General features: G+C 35.0%; 1 protein-coding gene across 1 annotated transcript in view; it reads left to right on the top strand.

The window, feature by feature from the left end:
- The window catches only part of LRMDA (leucine rich melanocyte differentiation associated), a 617496-nt gene that overhangs the window by 365254 nt on the left and 232520 nt on the right, over window positions 1-19722 (top strand). The gene's annotated exons all lie outside the window — the stretch shown is intronic.

Below are 19722 nucleotides of genomic sequence, written 5' to 3'. Positions count from 1 at the left end.
TACTAAAATGTTAACAGTTCTGATACAAACATTGCTTTGATATGTTGTTTACCACTGCCTTTAGCTATTTCAGCTTTATATATGTAATAAATGAATTAATTTATTTTTAAGTGGTGGTGGAGATCTTTTTCACAGCAAACCGTCTTTGAATCTGGCCAAATGCAACAGCTGAATTGTGTTAGGCATAGCATACACATGCCATCTTTTACAATTCTATCTAATCAGATTTTGGATCTGATGAAGTTTTTTTTAAATTTGTCCAACAGATCTTTTGTTTAAGAGTCTATTTTGTGAATTGCATCCAACTTAATAGTGTAAGAGAAAAAATAGTGTCTCTCAAATTTGAAGTTACTTTTCTGGATTAAACCTCTTTCTAAGTTAATAGCTAAGGGTAAATTACTTAACAAATTTATGGATAACATCTTTATATTTTATATCTACAATTGAACCTCTTGTATAGTTTTGAATTATTTACCCACTAAGTCTTATGATAAACCATACATTTATTTCAGAAAATTTGCAGAAGGCTCCAATTTACTGTTGTTACTGCCATGCTAAAGAGGTTTTTTTTTTCTTTATAAGTGGTTCAGTACAAATTACTGATGGTAAAATCATTGTAAATGATTTTCATGGCATGAATTAATGCTTCTTAAGGTGCTACAAAATTACCCTCATCATACCATATTATATACGAATCACAGAAGTGGCTAATTTAAAATAAATCTTAAATTTGATGCAGGTATTATAAAGCGCTGCAAATTGTTTTGAATTTGTGCTTATTTTCTAGGATATTCATGGTTATAGTACACATGCATGCAAACTCTTTCTATGTCTGAAAAGACTCACAGAATTTTCTCTGCATATATGCTTTGAGATGCAGCTAAGTATGGATATAGCTATTGACAGCTCTACTCAAAGACCACAGCCAGCAGCATTCCTCCATATATCACAAAGTTGATGTGCACAGTAACTGCACTTTCAAATTCTGGCATGTGTTATACATTGCATACACAATGGGTTTTTACTCTTTAGCCTTCACATTTCCTGGATCTTGTGTTCTCTGTTCATCAGTTCCACTCCCACATAGCTGTCAATATTTTTGACCAGCTTCAGCCAGATTCAACAGAGAGGTAGTGGTAATATATTTTAAGCTTTCTGAAACTAATTAGAGATTACACCTTGATCCAAACTCACAGGAAGATTGCAGCATTTCCAGTATTCATCATCCGAAAAACTCCATAGTAAGTTGACCTGGTGATGTATAAGACATTGATGATAATGCAATTCCCAATTTTTTTGGGAATTTGGGTTTTTTTGCCTTTCACCTAAGGTGGGAGCCACTGTGTCAGCCTATGCTTACCGGGAAAGGAGATGCAGTGATTAGTATTTATGTTGGTGGATGCCACATGAAAATCTTCTGCCAGATGTAGTAACAACAGTGGGCCTATCAGACCTGCTTTTTCAGGAAAAAAACCTCTAAAAACAACAAACCAACAAAAAATCCTAACTTCTGCTGTGGCTTTATTTCCCCCCATTATGATAAGCAGGAGATGGTATGGCTTATTCAGCATAAAAGGCAGACTGATGATCTAAAGAGGCTGTGATGTGGGGAGTTGTTTTCATTTTAGTCTTGACATGAAATACTTGGGAGAGCAAAATACCCCACCAAGAAAAAATACACAAAATGAGAATAAAAGCAAGAAATTTCCATCTGACTAGCTTGTGTTTACTCAAATGTGAAACTATCTAGCAATCACTAGTCATCGCTAAGTCATAAATATTTTATTTTGTATAAATTTTTTTTTACTTTCACTTTTCCCTATTTTTTTAAACAGAACACTACACTTTCTTGTGCTTTGCTTCATTTCATCCTTTGTTGAAAATGCATCTGTTTGTGATATGACTGTCTTATGGAAAGACACAATCATTTATTAGAAAACAGTTTAATGTCACAATGCAGTATTCCTTCTCACTATGTAAGTGACCTAAACTTCATTATTCTGTTATGTTTATGTTTTCTTTTGTCAAAATATTGAACATTGTATCATGCCTGCTTTTAATAAAGATTGGGTAAGTCTGGCTGGATAAGAGGCATTGAGCCAGATGAGGAAGCCTTGTTTAATGACCAGACCATGACCTCATTTCACTGGCATAAGTGTAGATCAAAGTGGAAGATGCCTGTCCAGTGTGAAGTGTGTTTCTGGGCATGACAGCATTTCACATCAGAAAGACAGCTCAAGAATACGACAGTCAAAATTGCTTAATTATGTCCCGGCTTTGTAATTATTCATCTGTGCTTTTACAAAGAGTACAGTTGTCATTTCTTGACATAATTATTTAAAACTGTACCCCTCTTTGGTTTAGAGGCATATGAATTGTGCTTCCAACTGTTTCATTTTTCAAACTTAGAGATGCAAAGCAGAATGTGATTTGAGAAAATATTTTAAGACTACGCATTTTTACGTTGCATATGATATAAATAAAAAAAATGAAATTACGGTGTATCAAAGTACATAATTTCATATTTTAAAGGTCTGTATTCATGATCATTTATTCTAGATGATAAAATGTGGATGTATCCATTAAAGTGTGTGGCTATGAATAGATACACACTGTCATAAGTCTCTTTAAATATAAATTTAATTACTTAATACTGGGTCAGCCTGCTTGCTTTTATAAAATACATATATTTCCCAGTATTTCTCAACCCCTCTTCCCAACAAATATTTTTTTTACTTACTGCATTTCTAAGGTTAACACTTTCATCTGTTTAATTTATGGTGGTGAAAGAAAGCAGAAGCCATTTGGTCACTAGTAACAGTTTTGCAGCTTGTAGGGCCAAATCATTGGCAGGTTTCCTTAGATATACTTCCATGTAACAAACTTAATATTATATGGAGTTATTCTGCTTCCTTGCAGCTTTACCAAAAGCATCTTGTCCACTGGCTGTAAGGGAACTCTTAACAAAAGAAGGCAGTATAGGTGTTTTGAATTTTTCAGTATTTTTCCACTCTCAGATGCATTGTTTTCATCACAAGTTATAATTATGAAACCTGACATTGCAGTTGTTCTCTAAGGAACTAAGATGGAGACACTGAAGCAGAAAGGCAAGTCAAATATCTGCATTCCATGTAATAAATGTCTGTGATTCATGCCCACACTGTTACTTGAAGGGTAGGAGGAGATTATTTTATTATGATAGGAAAAGTAAATATGTAGGCAGTACCATTTAAGAAAAAAGGTGAGATAAAATCTACAGTGTTGCTTTCAGATCATTGGCAGTATTCTTGTGTTAAGCTCATAGGAAAAACTCATTATCAAAGTGACCAATGATGATATATGCTTCTATTAAAATCAGATGAGGCATAAGGAATGATTTGAGTAATTTTTGTCCCTAACTATTTAACAAGAATCATACTTTTCTTGAACAGATATATTCTACCTGCTTCCATGAATATAGGCAAAACATTTTTGCCAATGTATCTCATGGATCTTTTTACTGCCTCCCTAAATTATAAAAATGAGGCTGGTTTTTAAAAAGGAAATGAAAGGAGGCAGATAAAACTTTGGAGAACATCTGCATTGCTCACAATTTTTTTCTTTTTACCATTGCCATAGTGTAGAGATCTTGGTTTATGAATTTAGAGCATTTGAAGAACATGCAGAGTAAAGGGCTTCTAAAGTGTAAAGAATCATTGTGTCAGTGAACTGCTAGCTCATGAGATACCTCTTTGAGAGAGCTTTCCCATAACAGGGATTCTTATTGTCAGATGTCAAAATTTCACATACCAAAACAGAACAAGGACACAAATTTAAGACTGCAGCCTAGACTGCGATGCAGTAAATAATATTTACTTCAAGAACATTGTAGCAGTCATGCAGTCATCCATTTTGCTCTTTGGAAAGTTTAAGTATTTTAAGCAGAAGTCCATAACATGTTTGGTTCATAACCTACTGTAATTCCTGCTGTCAAGAGGGAAGAATAGACACGTGTGGGTCATAGGTGTATTAGGGTAGGGAGAACGAGTCTTCTTCAATGTTGGTTCTTATGTTGATATTTCTTAAAAAACATTCTCATATCTTCTTTGGGTATTATGTGGACTTCATTTCACTATCTTAATTACTATTAAATATGCAGAATAAAAAAGATGATGTCCCTTTCCTAAAATTATTCCCTTAAAAAAAGGTACATGATTGTTATGAAGCCCTATGTCATTTTAGCCATTAATGATCCCAATGCATTTTTCAGATAGGAAGGGGTGTTATTCCTGGAGCTCTGGCCTCAATCCAGTTCAGGTGATTACATTCTGCCTCTATGGATTTCTCTACAGTCTCAATTTACTAAGGCATTCTTCTCCACCTTCTGCCCTAAACTGTTCTGTAATGTTGCAGTGTGCTAGTTAACCAGCTGCTACTTTGCACCTGAAAAGTGTGTGTCTTTCAGTAGTAGTGAGCAAATCGATCCCTTGGTAAGACTTAATATTTGTAAAGCACTTGGAAATCCTCTGATGAATGGCAATAGGCACAGTATATTATTGATGCCTCCATTTAATTGAAGAAACTATTGTGACAATTTATTTATTCTTTTTTTTTGGTGTTTTTTTTTTTTTTTTTAATTTTCATTTGTGGGTTCAGATATAAGGAAACTTCAATTATTAGATGCTGTAAGTGTATGGTCTGGCTTTTGTAATGTAACTCAGTCTATTTAATAAAATGCCATTCAGCAGAATGTAACAGCATGGTATCAGACAGTAGAATCACAATTGTCTTAGATTCTTAATGGATCATTATGGCTAGAGTTTTCTTTTATATGGATTTTTTTTTGTTTGTTTCTTCTTTTGGAAATGAAAACACTGCTGGAGTACAAGAAAAACTAATGGAAAGTATCTCATTATCAGATGACACCAGTGTTAAGCACAGGAGTTGTTCATATGTTGAATTTTGTAAAAAAAGAAAAATGTATTTAATATGGCGTTGCAAAACTCTTTGCTAGCTTATGGCTATTCTTATATTCCTATAGGTGATTCTTTTTTTTTCCTGGACCTTAAGACACAATATGTCTAATGCACTCTCAGTAATTTTGGTGAGTTATTTGCATTGAAATAGTAGTAGACTTAAGTTAGAATATATGTTAAATTTTAGCACAGAAACAAAGGTCCAATTATAATTATTTTTTTATTCTGCAATCTGTTTGTCACAGCAATATTTCTGAGAGAGAAAATCAGTGGCAAACTATCACTACCATAGGATCTACCTGGAATTTTGTACATGTGATGCACCTGTTTTAAAAGTTGGAAAGAACTATCATGGCTGATTTTACATTTATTGCTTGTTTTGACTGTGGTTGGATGTCACAGTTTTCACAGCAGGCTCTGCAGTGTATTTGTGTGCTGTGTTAAGGCCTGGCTTCACTGTTTCACTGCCCCATGAAAAGTTCCCCAGCTGTTAGAGATAAGTGTGGGCAGAAGGGCCACTGCCAGTGAAGACAAAGATGATTCGTTGTTGTGATCTTCTCAGGAGTGTATCTTGCAGCAAGAAACAACTGAAGAACCACGACTTCATCACATGAAATGTGATGCAAGCACATCATAGAACATCTTATTGTGAAGTGAATGCTAGGGTTTTCGTTTTTCTGGTGTTGCTATTGTCAGAGGGATGGCATGAGAGGACAGGAACAAAAGGAAAGGTAAAACAAATGCGCTAATATTTCTAATCACTTTGGAAACAGTGCAAATGCCTAAAAATAGCAACCTAGTGCCATTTTAGATACTCTAAAGTATACAGCAGGCCCCTGTAGGGATGGCAGATAAATATCTTACATAGGAGATGTAAGTTTTTCTGAAGCCACCATGGGAGACCAGGCACAGGTACTGTAGAGTGGCTAAAACAGCAGTAGAAGCTTGTGTTTAAGCAGCTGGATCCTGCCTTTCCTGTTGTGGTAAAAAAGAGATTGTGTGCTTGAAATATTGGCAGGTCAAGAACACCAGAGCATTATAAAAAATAATCCTTCCCTTCACTAATATCAGCCACAGTGTGGTCCAAGAGTCAGATAGGGCTGTGATGAGGTCATCTCCTAAAAGCTCAAGCATATCAGTCATTCTCTCTTCATTAATGGCTAAGAACATGACCAATTTAAAGCTGGTTTATGAGTTATTTCGGGAAAAAAAATATTAATAATTTGTTTTCAGAGAAGGCCTAATATTTCTGCCCTTGTCTCCACCCTTACCAGAAATGCATAGGCCAAAGGGATATTTTGTAAGGAATCCTGAACTTTTTTGCTTATGAGTTTCTAAAACCGCTCCCTTTGTCAAAGAAAAAGGATTCAGCACAGTTTTACCTGCTCCCTTAAAATGGTATTGGAGTCACAGATCCTGGTTCCAGTTCCTGAATGTTAACTAAAGCTGATGCTAATGTTTTCTAATTGTGTCCATCTTGCAGACAATGGGTCTGGCATAAAATCTTTAAGATTTGGTGATTTGGATCTGTGTTTCAGGGGAAAATCAGGGGTTTGTTGTGTGGATAAAAACCTAAATAATATTTGTGACTGAGGACTGGTGTTATGTGTGAAGGAATTAGTGAGATTATAAAACTTTTGCAGTTAACTGTTGCCCTAATTCATCTTATTCATCCAAGAAAAATGTTCATAGGAAAACAAATTTTAATTAATTCTGTAATTAGAAATGTCTCTAAAAATAAATAAGAAAAATGTCAGTCATGTTTCAAAAATGGTATTGCTTTAAATCCTGTTTTTGTGAATGATCTGTTTCAGAGGTAGGTTTTCTTGAGACTTTAGCAGACAGGGTATCTGTCCTTAAGTGATATGCATTTAATTTTTAAATGTATATAAGGTATGCTTCAGTTGTAATGTATTAAATGTCTTTGCATCAAGGAACCTAGTAAAGGCATGTGCATTGTCCCAAAGATGATTCATTTCTCTTTCAACCTTGGTGGGGTTTGAAAACCTTAGGCATTCTTTCTTGTAAAAGAACCTGTGGGTATTTGCTTAATGATTAAATTACTGTTGCCTTTGTGTTGCTAACTTATGAGCTCGAAGCAGGAGAATAAGTTTTCCGGTATGTCAGTATAGCAAACTATGCTATGTATCTTATTCTGGTAAATTTCATTAGGAAATGTATCATTTGGGTTTAAATAAGAGGTAAATTCAGAACTGGGGAATTAAGACTTTTTTTCTTCACACATTATAAGACTAAACATACAACTTTGTTCATGTAACAGTTACAAACAGTTCACTGTGTAGGCCAAATGCTCTCTAATGCAGTAAAATTAAGAAATAATATGCTTTGAAAGTGATTTATGAGTGTGGTTAAACTGCCAGATTTACAAAGAAATAGTTCAGATCTTGGGAAGCCTCAGGAGTCACGTCAAAAATGAATTTGACCATGATTTAAACTGCTACTTTTCTTACATGACATTTAATATGTGTACTTTGGAGGCCCATATGTCTTTAATAAAATAGCATTAAGTTTTAAATATGATATGAATGCAGTCAGTTTCTAAATTCATAACCTTTTCCACAACTCCAAAATGCTAACCAATAAGGGAGTCATACATGCAATAAAACATAAACCTTAGAAAATAGTTTTTTATTAGGACAGTTAGACATTTGGCAGCTGAGTTGTAATATAATAAATACATGCAGCCAGTGTGGGTTTATCAGTCTTTGTTTACACTGTAAGCAACTGGGACCAGACAACTAATTATAACTGAGGACCAAAGGTGATCATAAGTATATTTTGTCCAGTGAATCTGTGCTTGCTAGGCGAATCTTATAAGTAAAGAAAAGTAAGAAAAGTAATTTATTAAAAAGAAACACTGCAGTATGCTTCCTAGTTGAGTTTGTCAGAGAATATAATGTTTATTAGAGAGTCATATACTTTGAGACTGTTCTGAAGTACTAAGTGCTTCAAAAATCATGAAAGTATAGACATTAAAAACCATACACAATTTACAAAGGATTTCAATATTCAGCAAATGGTGGCCAAAAGAGATAAGTGTTTCATGAAAACAGCAAAATAGGAGTCCTGTCTATGCTGAAGTTAATAAAAGAATGCTATCATATTTTAAGGGGTATTTTTTTTGCAATTTGAAGTGTTTTACTAAGTTTGTTAAAATAATGTATTTAACATTACTTTCTGAAACAGAATCTAGCCCACAGTAAAACCAGCTTTCTAGGTAGCTTGAGCTTTTACTCAGAACAGCAAATTTTGGTTTGCTTGTTGAGTTCCTCTGTTTATTCAACATGTGCAGAACAATACTCCAAGCCTGTTCACATTTTCTAGGTAGTCTGACTTTCTAAAGAAAGCTATTGAAATGGTGTGGGAGTTGTGAAATGACAGATTTTCTGTGTAGTCAAAAGTGTGTGGGGAGGTGGGGCATAAAAACTTGATTGTGGTATACTTTTTCCTTCAAAATGCTTCAGTGATTCGATTTCTGGTTAGTGTGTGGCTTTAGAAAAATGAGAAAAATGAAATTAAAAAAGTCTGCTTTGAGATGTATTGCAAAGTATATATTCAAATGCTAATCTCTATTCCTCCAGAATTATGGGTTCCCTAGAGCATCCAGAAAATTATTAGCAGCATGTAATCCAGCTCAGTTTGAATGCATCTTTACTCTGTTAGCCAAATCTTTACATAATACAAATCATTCTACCTATAAAAGCACAAATATGTTATTGTTCTCAACAGGCAATTTAATGCAGCTATAGGGAGGAGAATAAGAGAAAAGAAGATTACAAGCTAGCTGATCATGCTTTTATTTCTCTTAAATCTCCCAGCATTTCTCCGTGGTTGTACTTGTTTAAATATTGTACACAGCTGTGCTGTCTGTATGATTTGGAAAGCAAATCAGCCTAAATATGAAGTTTCAATGGGTGTAGTTTTTAGGGGATTTGATACATTTATCACAAATATACATTTTACTCCAGAAGCAGTGCTGAACCTGTAATCTTTTGTCTTTTTTCTTATAATTCTTTTGAAGACTCCAGTTTTGCTGTAGAGAGCTCAGTTATATTTGCCACCCAGTTGTGCAGATTTAGCTGTAGAATAGCTATTAAAGTTAATTTTTGGAGGGTTTTATCAAAAGGACTATTAGTGTGAATACACACAGGAAGCATACGAACAAGGAAGAAACCCATTTTATTGAAATAATACACAGCTATCTCCAGTCATGCTGTGGAGTCAGGATCCTGCTCCAGTGGAATTACGCAAATGGGACAAAGTTTAGCTGTCACAATTCTTGTAAGCAAGAAGGCAGATCCACTCTGGCATATGTGTGTGAATTGTTGACTTTTATTGTTACATTCTGCTGTATTATGCCTTGCAGTGTTTTGCCACCAGACTCTAGCTTGTGACTCTCACTGTAAATTTTTGCATCTATATGATAATAATTCTTTTCCTCTTCTGTGTTGCTTTCCTTATTTTCCACTAAGCATTTGTCCTTATGTTATACATCTACTACCTGATCACCAGTGATTGGAAATTTATTTATTAGCTCATATCTAAACACTGTAAAATGTTTAGATATGAGTAAGCAATTGGCCTATTATTATTATTATTAATTGCACACAGACAATGTGAAATAAATGTAGGTTTTAAAGGGAAAGGTGAAGGCACTAACACAAGAGAAATCTGTCTAGCAAAAAGAATGGAGTAGGAGAGGCAGTGAATGTTCCTATTCTACCTGTTTTCATCAAGCCCATCAAGCATGAACTGGAAGAAACTGTACATAATTCAGCAGAAAAAAAATATAATTTCTGAGTTAGAAATAGGGTGTCACCTGCATGTTTTGCATTTAGCTACAGGTCAAGTCCCTTGGATTGTTGAACATAAAGCATAGAATATATTTGCTCTGAGTCTTAGAGTTGTTCTTGTGGAACTTGCTCTCTTTGCATGCATTTTGGCCAGAGTTTTGTGCTTTCCTTCATATTGCAAATTGTTCAGGGGAGGTCTAACAGGCCAAAATATTAATCCGATGCCCCAGGACTGCTCAAATTTTTAACTATCCTGCTTTTGTATAATATCTTCCAGCTTTTTCCTTTCCTCTTATGTGATAATTTCTCATATCTTTATGGGCTGAATAATACTCTACAGGGCTATTTCTTCTAAATAACAAGTCTAAGATAGTGTGTGCAGTTTTGAAAGATGGAATGCTCTAAGAGGCTAGGCAAAAGCACTGTATGTGTGACACAAAATTTGTCTTTCCCGTGGAGAAAACCTTTGAATCCACTTTTACGTCTGTTGAGGAGGCTCTGAAGGAGTAGTCTGCTGTGTGAGCAATAGAAACAAATGTAGATTTGTGCCATGTCAAATGGTCATTCCAAAGCAGAACTCATTGAAATCTCTGCATGTGTAGTTCTAGTTTCAAAACAACCAAACAATCATTCTCTAAATATAAAGAAATATTGCATTGGCAGGATTTTCAGCAGCAGCTATACAAATAATAACCTGAGAGGAGTACTTTGGGTTTTATTGTTTATCTCTGACAGTAGAGAACTTGTACAGGGTGAGAAAATAATTCAAATTGTGAGTAAGAAAATGTCTTTAAATTGAGCTTATGTGCTAGGCTAGAATGGTGCATGCTTTCTCAGTAAAGGACACACCTAACTTTCTGGGAAGCATTGCTGCAAGGCCATTGGCAGTTGCAAAGTAAGGAAAGAAAAAGAATGAATTTTATTTTCCTGATTTATTTTTGAACGTGAAACTAGGTATGTTATTTTTCATAACAGCTTTTTGATTTAAAGGTAAGAGCAACATAGCTTTTTGTGTCTTTTTCTGCCCCATATGTTTACCAGTTTCTCTGGAGAAAACTTCTGAAGACTTGTTGTTTATGTGAAGTGGCGCTCTTTCCTCCACCTCCCTGCAAGCAGAAATGAATAGATACGTTGTTGGTAGAGAACTTACTTGCTTTGTCCTCTTGAGGTCATATTCTGGCAAGCGGGAAGTCTATTTTTTGGTTTGATAAACCCCTAGTGGAATATGGTTTGGCTTGTAAAAACTGCTATACACAGAGCCAATGGTTGTCTTGTCCTTTATAGCCTGGTCTTCCACCTTCTGCCCAGAATTCAGGGGAAACCAATGATCACTGGCTGAGGCAGTGTCATATGAGAACTGCTAAAAATTTATGGAGCTCTAATTAAACCTCAAATGCACTATTTCAAGCCCTATAAATCTTGTGTAATACTGGTACAGTGAAGGTAACGTGAGGGCTGATGTGGTCTGGGAGAACAAGACCCATGCGTAATCTTCTTTGCAGTTTTACAGCTGGGAAGCAATTATGTTGCAACCTAGGCTGTCCAGTGATCCCAAAGATAGTTCATAGATGTTAATTAAGTTTACTTTTAGTCGGGGAATGTTGAAATGGTTCGTACAGATAGACCAACTATTGCAAACTTGAAAAGTCAGATTTCTTTTTTTGGCTTCCCTGGGTGGGGAAAAGGTTCAGCTGAGGATTTTGCCTTTACTGCAGTTACCTGACGGTGAGAGTAGTTTCTTCCAAGCCATGTATCAATAACAACAATGAAAACTGCATTATCAGGGCTACTATTTACATGGATGCATGATGTAACTATTCTGTGTGGCAGAAAAGATTATACTTTCATATGCTCTCCTAAAGAAATAGATTAATCAAATACTAATATGCCATGTAAATTGAAAATTGTAGCTACTTAATCTCAAGATGGAGAAGAGCTTAAATTGATGGTGTATCATTTTTTTCATCTATAATATTATCATGGTGGAATAATTTTAGTTGGTAGAAACTTGCTGTAGTGAGAATAAAATAAATAATTTACTTATCCCCCTGAGTTCACTTCTTGGCCTAGGAGGAAGGGCCACCCCTTTGTATCTGTAGTAAAATCCTGCCTGTGATGCAGTGACTAGAAGCAGTTGACATTATCAGTAGAGCCAGGATTTCATGCTTTCTCTTCTACACTATTCAGAGAAATACTTATTTTTTCTGATGCAATTTGTATTGGAGAAGGCTTATTTTTGCTAAAGGGACTATGGACTGTGTGTTTGGCTTCCATGTAGGCTTTCAGTGCTGGTTCTTCTCCATACAGAAACAAGTCAGAAAAACAGCATAATCACTTTTTGCTTTGTTAGGGGCATAGTAAACCTGTCTATCAAGAAAAGCAGATGGGCCAGGTGAAAAGAAAGTCTTGTACTCATAAGGCAGCCTGCGAGCATAAGATACCATTGTTGGAGGATTGGTAGCATGGCCCTGATGTGAATCTCGTGTGCAGATTCAGACATATGTTTGTGTGCTGTTGCCAGCCCTCCAGGATTTAAGAAGGTTTTTTGAAGGCTAAGAGCTTCGTTGTCTTTACAAAATCTTTTCTTTCTCCGGGTTCTGTATATGTTGAGAAGTCTTTTAAAGCCCTATGTCTGATCTGTTCTTCGTGTGAAGTCTTTATAAATATTTATATAGCCCTGCTGAGGAAGAGTCAATCCATTAGAGTGCTTTAGGCTAAGATTAGCACTTGTGAAGCCTATTTAACCAGATACGAGTTTACTTTATTTAATAACGTTAAAGAGATAGTAAAAGAAAGCTTCTTTATCAGATAGTGGTAAGATCCATGAAACAGGTTTATTAATGTCTAACTATCAAATTATACTTGCCTTAAAATTCATGGGAGTAGCATAGTAATTGCCTATTTGATTTCAGGCAGATTAACATGCTTGTTAATGTTGAAGCTGTTTTCAGTGTGTGCAAGGCCCTCGATGAGGTCAGCAGCCAGCCCTGCTCATGGGGCAGTGCTGGTCTGAGATTGTATGGCAGCTGATGCTGGGTTTTCTTTTTTTTCTTTTTCCTTCTCAAATATTTTATGGTGTTCATGCAGAAGCATCTTGTGATTCATACTTAACTCATACAGATATCCATAAACGTATGAATACTTGCCACAGGCAACTTGCACATGTAGAAGTGGAGTGAAACAGCATCAAGGTAGAGATAGTAGGGACTGTTGGTCTGCTAGGGGTCCAACACTGCTAGTAGGCTGAAGATTTCTTGTATTACTGTTAACTTCTAGCAAAAAAAAAAAAGTGTATTTTTGCATAGTACAGACCTCTGGTAACACTGGAGACAAATCTCCTAGGCAGATGGATAACTTTATGGTTATTTTTGCAGACCTATATAAAGGGTAAATACACTTTGAGTTCAGTCACATGTGCCACATAAGGGATGCCAGTTATTGCATGTGTGGATGTCTATTTATAGTAACCATCCAACCACATACCTCTGGAACAACCATTTCCTTTAATTTATGTATATTTATTATCCTTGAATCTCTGGTATGTTTTCAGAATTCTCTTGGCACTAATATGAGAGGTTTGTAGCTCCTGAAACCATCATATTGTCATATTTTATATGTACCCATGACTTGAATATTATACAATCAAGAAAACAGTTCTTGCTATTCCTTTGTTCTCTTTCCACCCTCCTCTCCTCCTCTAGACTAACATCTAGAACATGTTAGCCCTGAATTCCTTCTATATCACTCAGAGAAAGAGACTTTGAGAGACAATTGTTTCAAGGTGAATCTTCATTTCTTCTAATTACAGCCTCTGAAATAAGAAGTGATGAATGCAGTTCCTCAGTTCAGAGCCCAGCCACTCCCACCACACAAATTGGGGTTTTTTGTTTCTTTTGAACAAAGGCATTCAAATCTTCCATTCTATTTCTCTACCCATCCCTGCTTCCCAGAGTAGGGCTGAATGAATCTCATAAACAGTAGGATTTGGAATAATCTTCAAGATGATGTCAGAACAACATGATTAAAGTACTTTCATGGTGCAAGAAAATGCAATAATACTGAAACATTTTCTTTGCAGTCACAAAAGTTTAGGTTAGTTTGCTTTCTGCTGTGCTCTCCCCTTTACCTCCCTCTCTGGAAAAAATGTAGGCCGTATTAGAAGGGCTTGTATTTTCAGGAATAACTTTTTCCCTGTTTAATGTGCTTGTTGCAGCCCTATAAATATCAATGCTGTAGACTGTTTCAATGTCATACATTTGACTTTTTTTTTAATGAACCTCTGGCAGAAAGTACTGGCGCCACTAGAATTTTTATAATTGACTCTTCTTTTAGTTCCCTTTGACTTATCTTCTGTTAACTGGGCTTTTTTTCTCTTTTTCATTAATATTTGTTCCTTTAATTAAGGTCATTACAGTAAGTAAGACTCAAAGTAGCAAGTGTAGGATTTAAACTTTAAATTTATTTTGGTTAAATTCATTTTTCTGAACACTTTTAAAGTTGGTTCAGTACAATCATAACTCCAAGTTCTTCAAGATGAAAAAAAGAAAGTAATTTTTATTTCTCTAATTCTCTCTCTTTTTTGAGTGACTAAAATATGATAATTTGGTTTGTAAAGAGGACATCTGCTAGGTTTTTTCCACCTTAGATTTGCACTTTTGTTGCTAATGAGTAGAACTGTAGCACTTGCCCTTGAGAAGTGAAAACAGGCTGTAAGTGTGGAGAGAAGGTGACTGGGAAAATCTGAATAGTAAGCCCAGTATCCCTTTTTCTTTAAAACAGCATGCCTATAAGTTGCTTTGAGCAGCAATAATAGAAAAAATTTATAAAAAGCCAAGAAAAAGAAAAGAAGCGGCTGAGTGTTAACTGAATTAGAGGAACCTAGAAATGTAAACCAGTTTGGATTTACTTCTCTTATGGCATCAGAGAAGTACATCATCTTGAAGGAAGTTGCAAAAATTTTTGATAATGCCGAAGTTTCCATTACTGAGCAGCTGCACAGAAGGAAAGCCCTCTCTAAACCTTCTTAGCACAATCCAGTTAAAGCAGCCTTGTGTTTCCTGAATACTTTAACAATTGAAACACACCAATTAACACACATTTATGAAAGTCAGGGACTTTTGTTAGTTGTAATTCAATGGATACCACTTTAGTTAACAAATTCTGTCTCTTGAAGAACTATGTCCCTGGGTGATTATAACTGCTTGTGCCTGTTTTAAAGTACTTTTGGGTGAATTTAATCCATCTAGTAGTTCCACTTAAATATAGCCTTTCTGTGTAAGTCTTATCAAAAGGGAACAAATTCTTAATAGAAACACTGTGAGTGTTGTGTTTTATCACTCCATTTGTCTGACTAATATTAAGAAAGGTATAAGTTTTACATACCATCCCAAAGATAACAAGAGGTCACACAGCAAGCCCCACATCTACAGATTAGTTGCCTCTGAAGATCTGAGTCATGTTTGTCATATAAATCACATGGAATGGCCCATTATGAACACCTTGTAAAACTCAAAAGGCTTTATGATTGTTAATAGTTTCTGTGGTAGTGATTTACTGGCTAATTTGAGACAAAATATGTTGCAGTGTGGGCTAAGAGAATGTGTTATCCTATCTGCATAAATAATAGTATGTTATTGGTTGTGCACTTCAGAAGCAAGTGGAATGTGTATTACCTTATATCTTCCAACTAGATTTGACGTTTCAACTTTTACTTATGGCTTAAATCAACCTGGTTAGGGACAAAGTGTAAAGTTGAATCATGCATTAATTTTTTCCCCCTCCATGTTATCCATCACTGTACTAACCTGTGAACTAAATGTAAGTTGTAACACTGGTAATCAGTCTGTAACTGCAATTTATTCAATTGAAGACCATCTTATTGGTGTAAAAATAGTTTCAAGCGACATTTTTATAATGACTGTGATAAAACTTTGATGTATCCTAAATGTGTGCAATGTGAGACATTTATAATAGCCCCAAGTGTAATATTAACACAGCCTTTTAATGCATGTAAAAAGAGATCAGTTAGTTTTGATTATATTACCCAATATAGGTTTGCTTCTCTTTCAGAGTTAAAGCATTGCTTGCTGCTTCTAAATGTCAAAATTATTGGAATTTGAAGACAGGTAAATGAAGTCCCATTTTTTGAGATGTACTGGGCAGGTACAAAGAGGCAAAGACGAATTACTCACTTCATACATGGCCAGTGTCATTTTATCTGTGCTTTGTACACGTGGGCTCTGCTAGGTGCTGTCTCCTGCACTGGCAAAAATCTCTGGAGTTCAACTCCTGTGTCAGCTCAATTTTCAGCTTCTCTGTTGGAGGCATTATTCAAACAATGAACAGGTATGAACAGTGTCAATAGCATGGATATTGGTTTCTGAAGAGTGTTGTAATGAGATCTTGCCCACTAGAGATCTGGTGATAAATTCTGAATGATAGATCAAGAGGTAAATGGAGAGATATCCCATCACCCTGTGTGGATTCCTGAATATAATGGGTGTCTCAGTATTTTCTATTCTTTTTGTTTTTAATTTGTTTTTTAAATATATTAATATTATGCCATTGTAAAGACAAGAATTTTGAATCTCAAAACAGCTGAATGGAGCATTTATGATTGTCTTTCACAGAAAACTTCTCCAAATGATATGAAATGATGGGAAAGAATATTATCAAACATTTTCTCTTCAAAATTTCTCATAGTTGCATGCTTCTCTATCTGCTGAAAATTTGAAAAACTTTACAGAATTTTTTAAGATTCAAAGTTTCTTTATAATCTTCATATTTTAAGAATAAAGCCCCTTCTGCCCTTCATTAAAAGTAAAGAAAGGCCTTAATGTACATTTACGTTACTGAGATGTGGTTTTTCACTTGGCTTGACATTATTGTATTAATGTTTCTTTTTAATCCTATGAGTGTGTCATTTTTCCTAAACATTTTTTCAGTGACCTTATCTCCCACAAATTCACCTTTTGTCAGAGAATTTCCATTTTTTCTTTTTCTACCTATTTCTATGGTTATGTTTCATTAAAGTAACCAAGAACAACTTGTGTTTCTAGGAAATCTATCTGTGTTTGATAAACCAGTAATTGCAGGTTGTTATTACTTCTGTGTAAGGTGATTAAATAATTAATCCCAATAACTGTTTGAAGTATTGTTAGATTTTGGATTCCATATCCTTCAGTAAAATAATCTTGCATTTAGAGTAGTTACATAGCAATTTCACTGGATAAGTGTGACTCTGTGATGGTCTGTAAGAAAGTTAGGGGGGGAAAAAACAGTGAAGGGAGATAAAAACATTTTTTCTGAAAATAGTGATTATTTAAATGAATAGTGTGGCAAGATATGCCCAAAAGATTTTTTGTTGTAAGTACAGAACTAATTGTCAGCTGGCTTTCTTGATTATTTCCAGTGATTTTTCTTCTTTAGTGAAAAAATTCATAACAGGATATTTGCACTAGCTGTTCAGACAATTTTATGACTGAATCCTTTCAGAGTTGATAGTGATTATGGACAAGTTTTACTAAAGAAACTAGCATGTCAGCATTATACAAGATGCTTTTATTTCGATTGACAATTCAGGCTCAATTGATTTGCATTTCATGAAAAATATTTTAAAATTAATTTCCTTTAACAATATTAAAAACATTAAAAACTGTCACACCCTGTTGAACAGTAGTTTTAAGTGCTTTCATCCTATGTTTGCTGTACAAACCTCATAGTCCCTTTGAGAAGTAGGTAAGATATCTGGAGATAATACTGCCGAGTTGAAGCTCTATTGTTTATCAGAAGACTCATTCTAGGATGACTATAGCAGAAAATAATTTCCCATAAACCTTGCTGTAAATCTCTTGAGTAAAACCCACTATACTTGTTATAGGCAGTCTGTCTTATCTGGTGTTGGTCATAGTAAGCTATGATGTGTAACTGGCAAGATGTGAAGGTTTGATGAGAGACAACTTCCAGAGTTAATATTATGCTTTCATTTTCCAGCATATGTGAGTAGTCTGAATTCCATAGCAGGAGAGAAATAATTAAATTTACTTTCCCAATTAAGATCAGACTGCAGAGTAGCAATTGGCATCAGAAAAAAGTCTAGTATTATTTAAGCTAGAAATTACTCTCTGTGGCCAGGTTTTGGCAGATAATTGGACATACTTTTTGGAGGATGCACTTCTCCCACCTAGTACAGAATAGAATAGACTCAGTTAAGCATGTCAGAATTTCTTTTATGTCCCTAGTTCAAAAGCTTTAGATGTGCCAGTAAGAAATAACTTTGGGCTGAAACATCTTTTCCACCACTCCCCACCTCAAATCTTTGCCCAAGACATTACTGAAAAATAAATGCAAAACCTGAATGATTTATTTGTGCAGAGACAACTGTGGAGAAAACTCCTGTGATTTTAGGATTTCTGCAAGAATCAGCTGTTATAAACCACGAAATCATGTACATATGGTGAAGAAAGTAGCTCAAAAGTAATGTAAAATCTGATACAAATAAAGTGTGTATTTACAGATGCATCTTACATACAAATGTGCACAATGGAATATAATAAAAAACTTGCACATGTTGAGTCAGAAAACCATTAACATTATAATGTTTCTCAAAGTCTATAGGAAAATACAAAGGAAATGGTAAATATTGCAAAGACAGACAATTTTATTAAAATGTTTATTATCAGAAGATTTGTACAAACTTCCTACCTCCTCACCATAAAAACATAATCATTCCATAAGTTAGAAAAAACCTATGTTTTGTGTTAAGCCTATCTGTTGCCTGGGAGTGTTCAAGGCCAGGTTGGATGAAGCTCTGAGCAATCTGGTCTAGTGGAAGGTGTCCTGCCCATTGCAGAGAGTTGGAACGAGAAGATCTTTAAGATCCCTTCCAACACAAACCATTCAATGATACTGTGGTTCCATTATGAGACAATTTTTAGGAAGGCATAGCACTGTAAATGAACTATCTGTAGAATAATTACTTAAACTTAACTCAGAGTAAGGATAGGTAGATACTGATAGATCAGTTGTATCTGACTAGGTCATATCTTTGCAGAAAAATGTTTGGGACCTGTGAAGTGGATCTAATAAAGATACCAAAATTGGAAAATCAAAGCAGCAAAAATGGTTCCTCTTGCATTTTTTTGCCTTCCTTATTCCAGATTCTTGTCCTACATTTAAGTGTTATCTGAAAAGTAATTAGATTATTTGTCTTAATTAATTAATCTTTGGTATTTTTTATGTGAGCTTTATGCCACATTTCTAGTGCATTCCATTCATTTTTTAGGAAGGTGTGTTTAGTATAATCTGTATTTATTTTACATGTTTCCTCTGTTGGATTTCAGCCATGTAAAATAAATGCTGTGTTTATTATCCTCTTTGACTGCAGTATTTCAAGGACTTTCCCTCTTGGCGGCTTCTTTCCAAGGGTTCTTTTTGTCCAGACCTGTCAGACTTTACAAACTAGGATGGAAAGATGTGTGTTTGACTTGCCTCCCTTGAATGCACATTCACTTGTTTCTGATCTAACAATGTGGAATTTGGAACTGCTTTGAAAACATTTTAAAAATTCATAGAAGATCTGGAGCAAAAGGGGCAGAGGAATAAAGCTTTTTGAAAAGCAAATTTGCCACAAAAAATACATATACATATAAAATATTTCTGTATTGCTGAATTCAATGTATATTATCAGATACTTGTTTGATGGATGAGTTCTGAAACTAAACTGTTTTTAATGCATACTTTAAACCAGTTATTTTATGACCGTATCATTTTCAGGAAATTATAATTTTTTGTTGTATATTCATGTGCTTTCCAAAGCTGGTGGAATATTTAATCGACGCCTTGAGGATCTAGAGGACGTTGAGTCTTCCTTTGTGCTGAAGCAGCAACTCAAGTGGTACAAAGAACCAAAGAAACTATAGCCACAAAGGAAATAACTTCTGAGGAGAGGTGCA

The sequence above is a fragment of the Aphelocoma coerulescens genome, chromosome 6 (assembly GCF_041296385.1).
Source record: "Aphelocoma coerulescens isolate FSJ_1873_10779 chromosome 6, UR_Acoe_1.0, whole genome shotgun sequence".
Lineage (NCBI taxonomy): Eukaryota > Metazoa > Chordata > Aves > Passeriformes > Corvidae > Aphelocoma > Aphelocoma coerulescens.
This window is presented reverse-complemented; position numbering and strand designations above follow the sequence as displayed.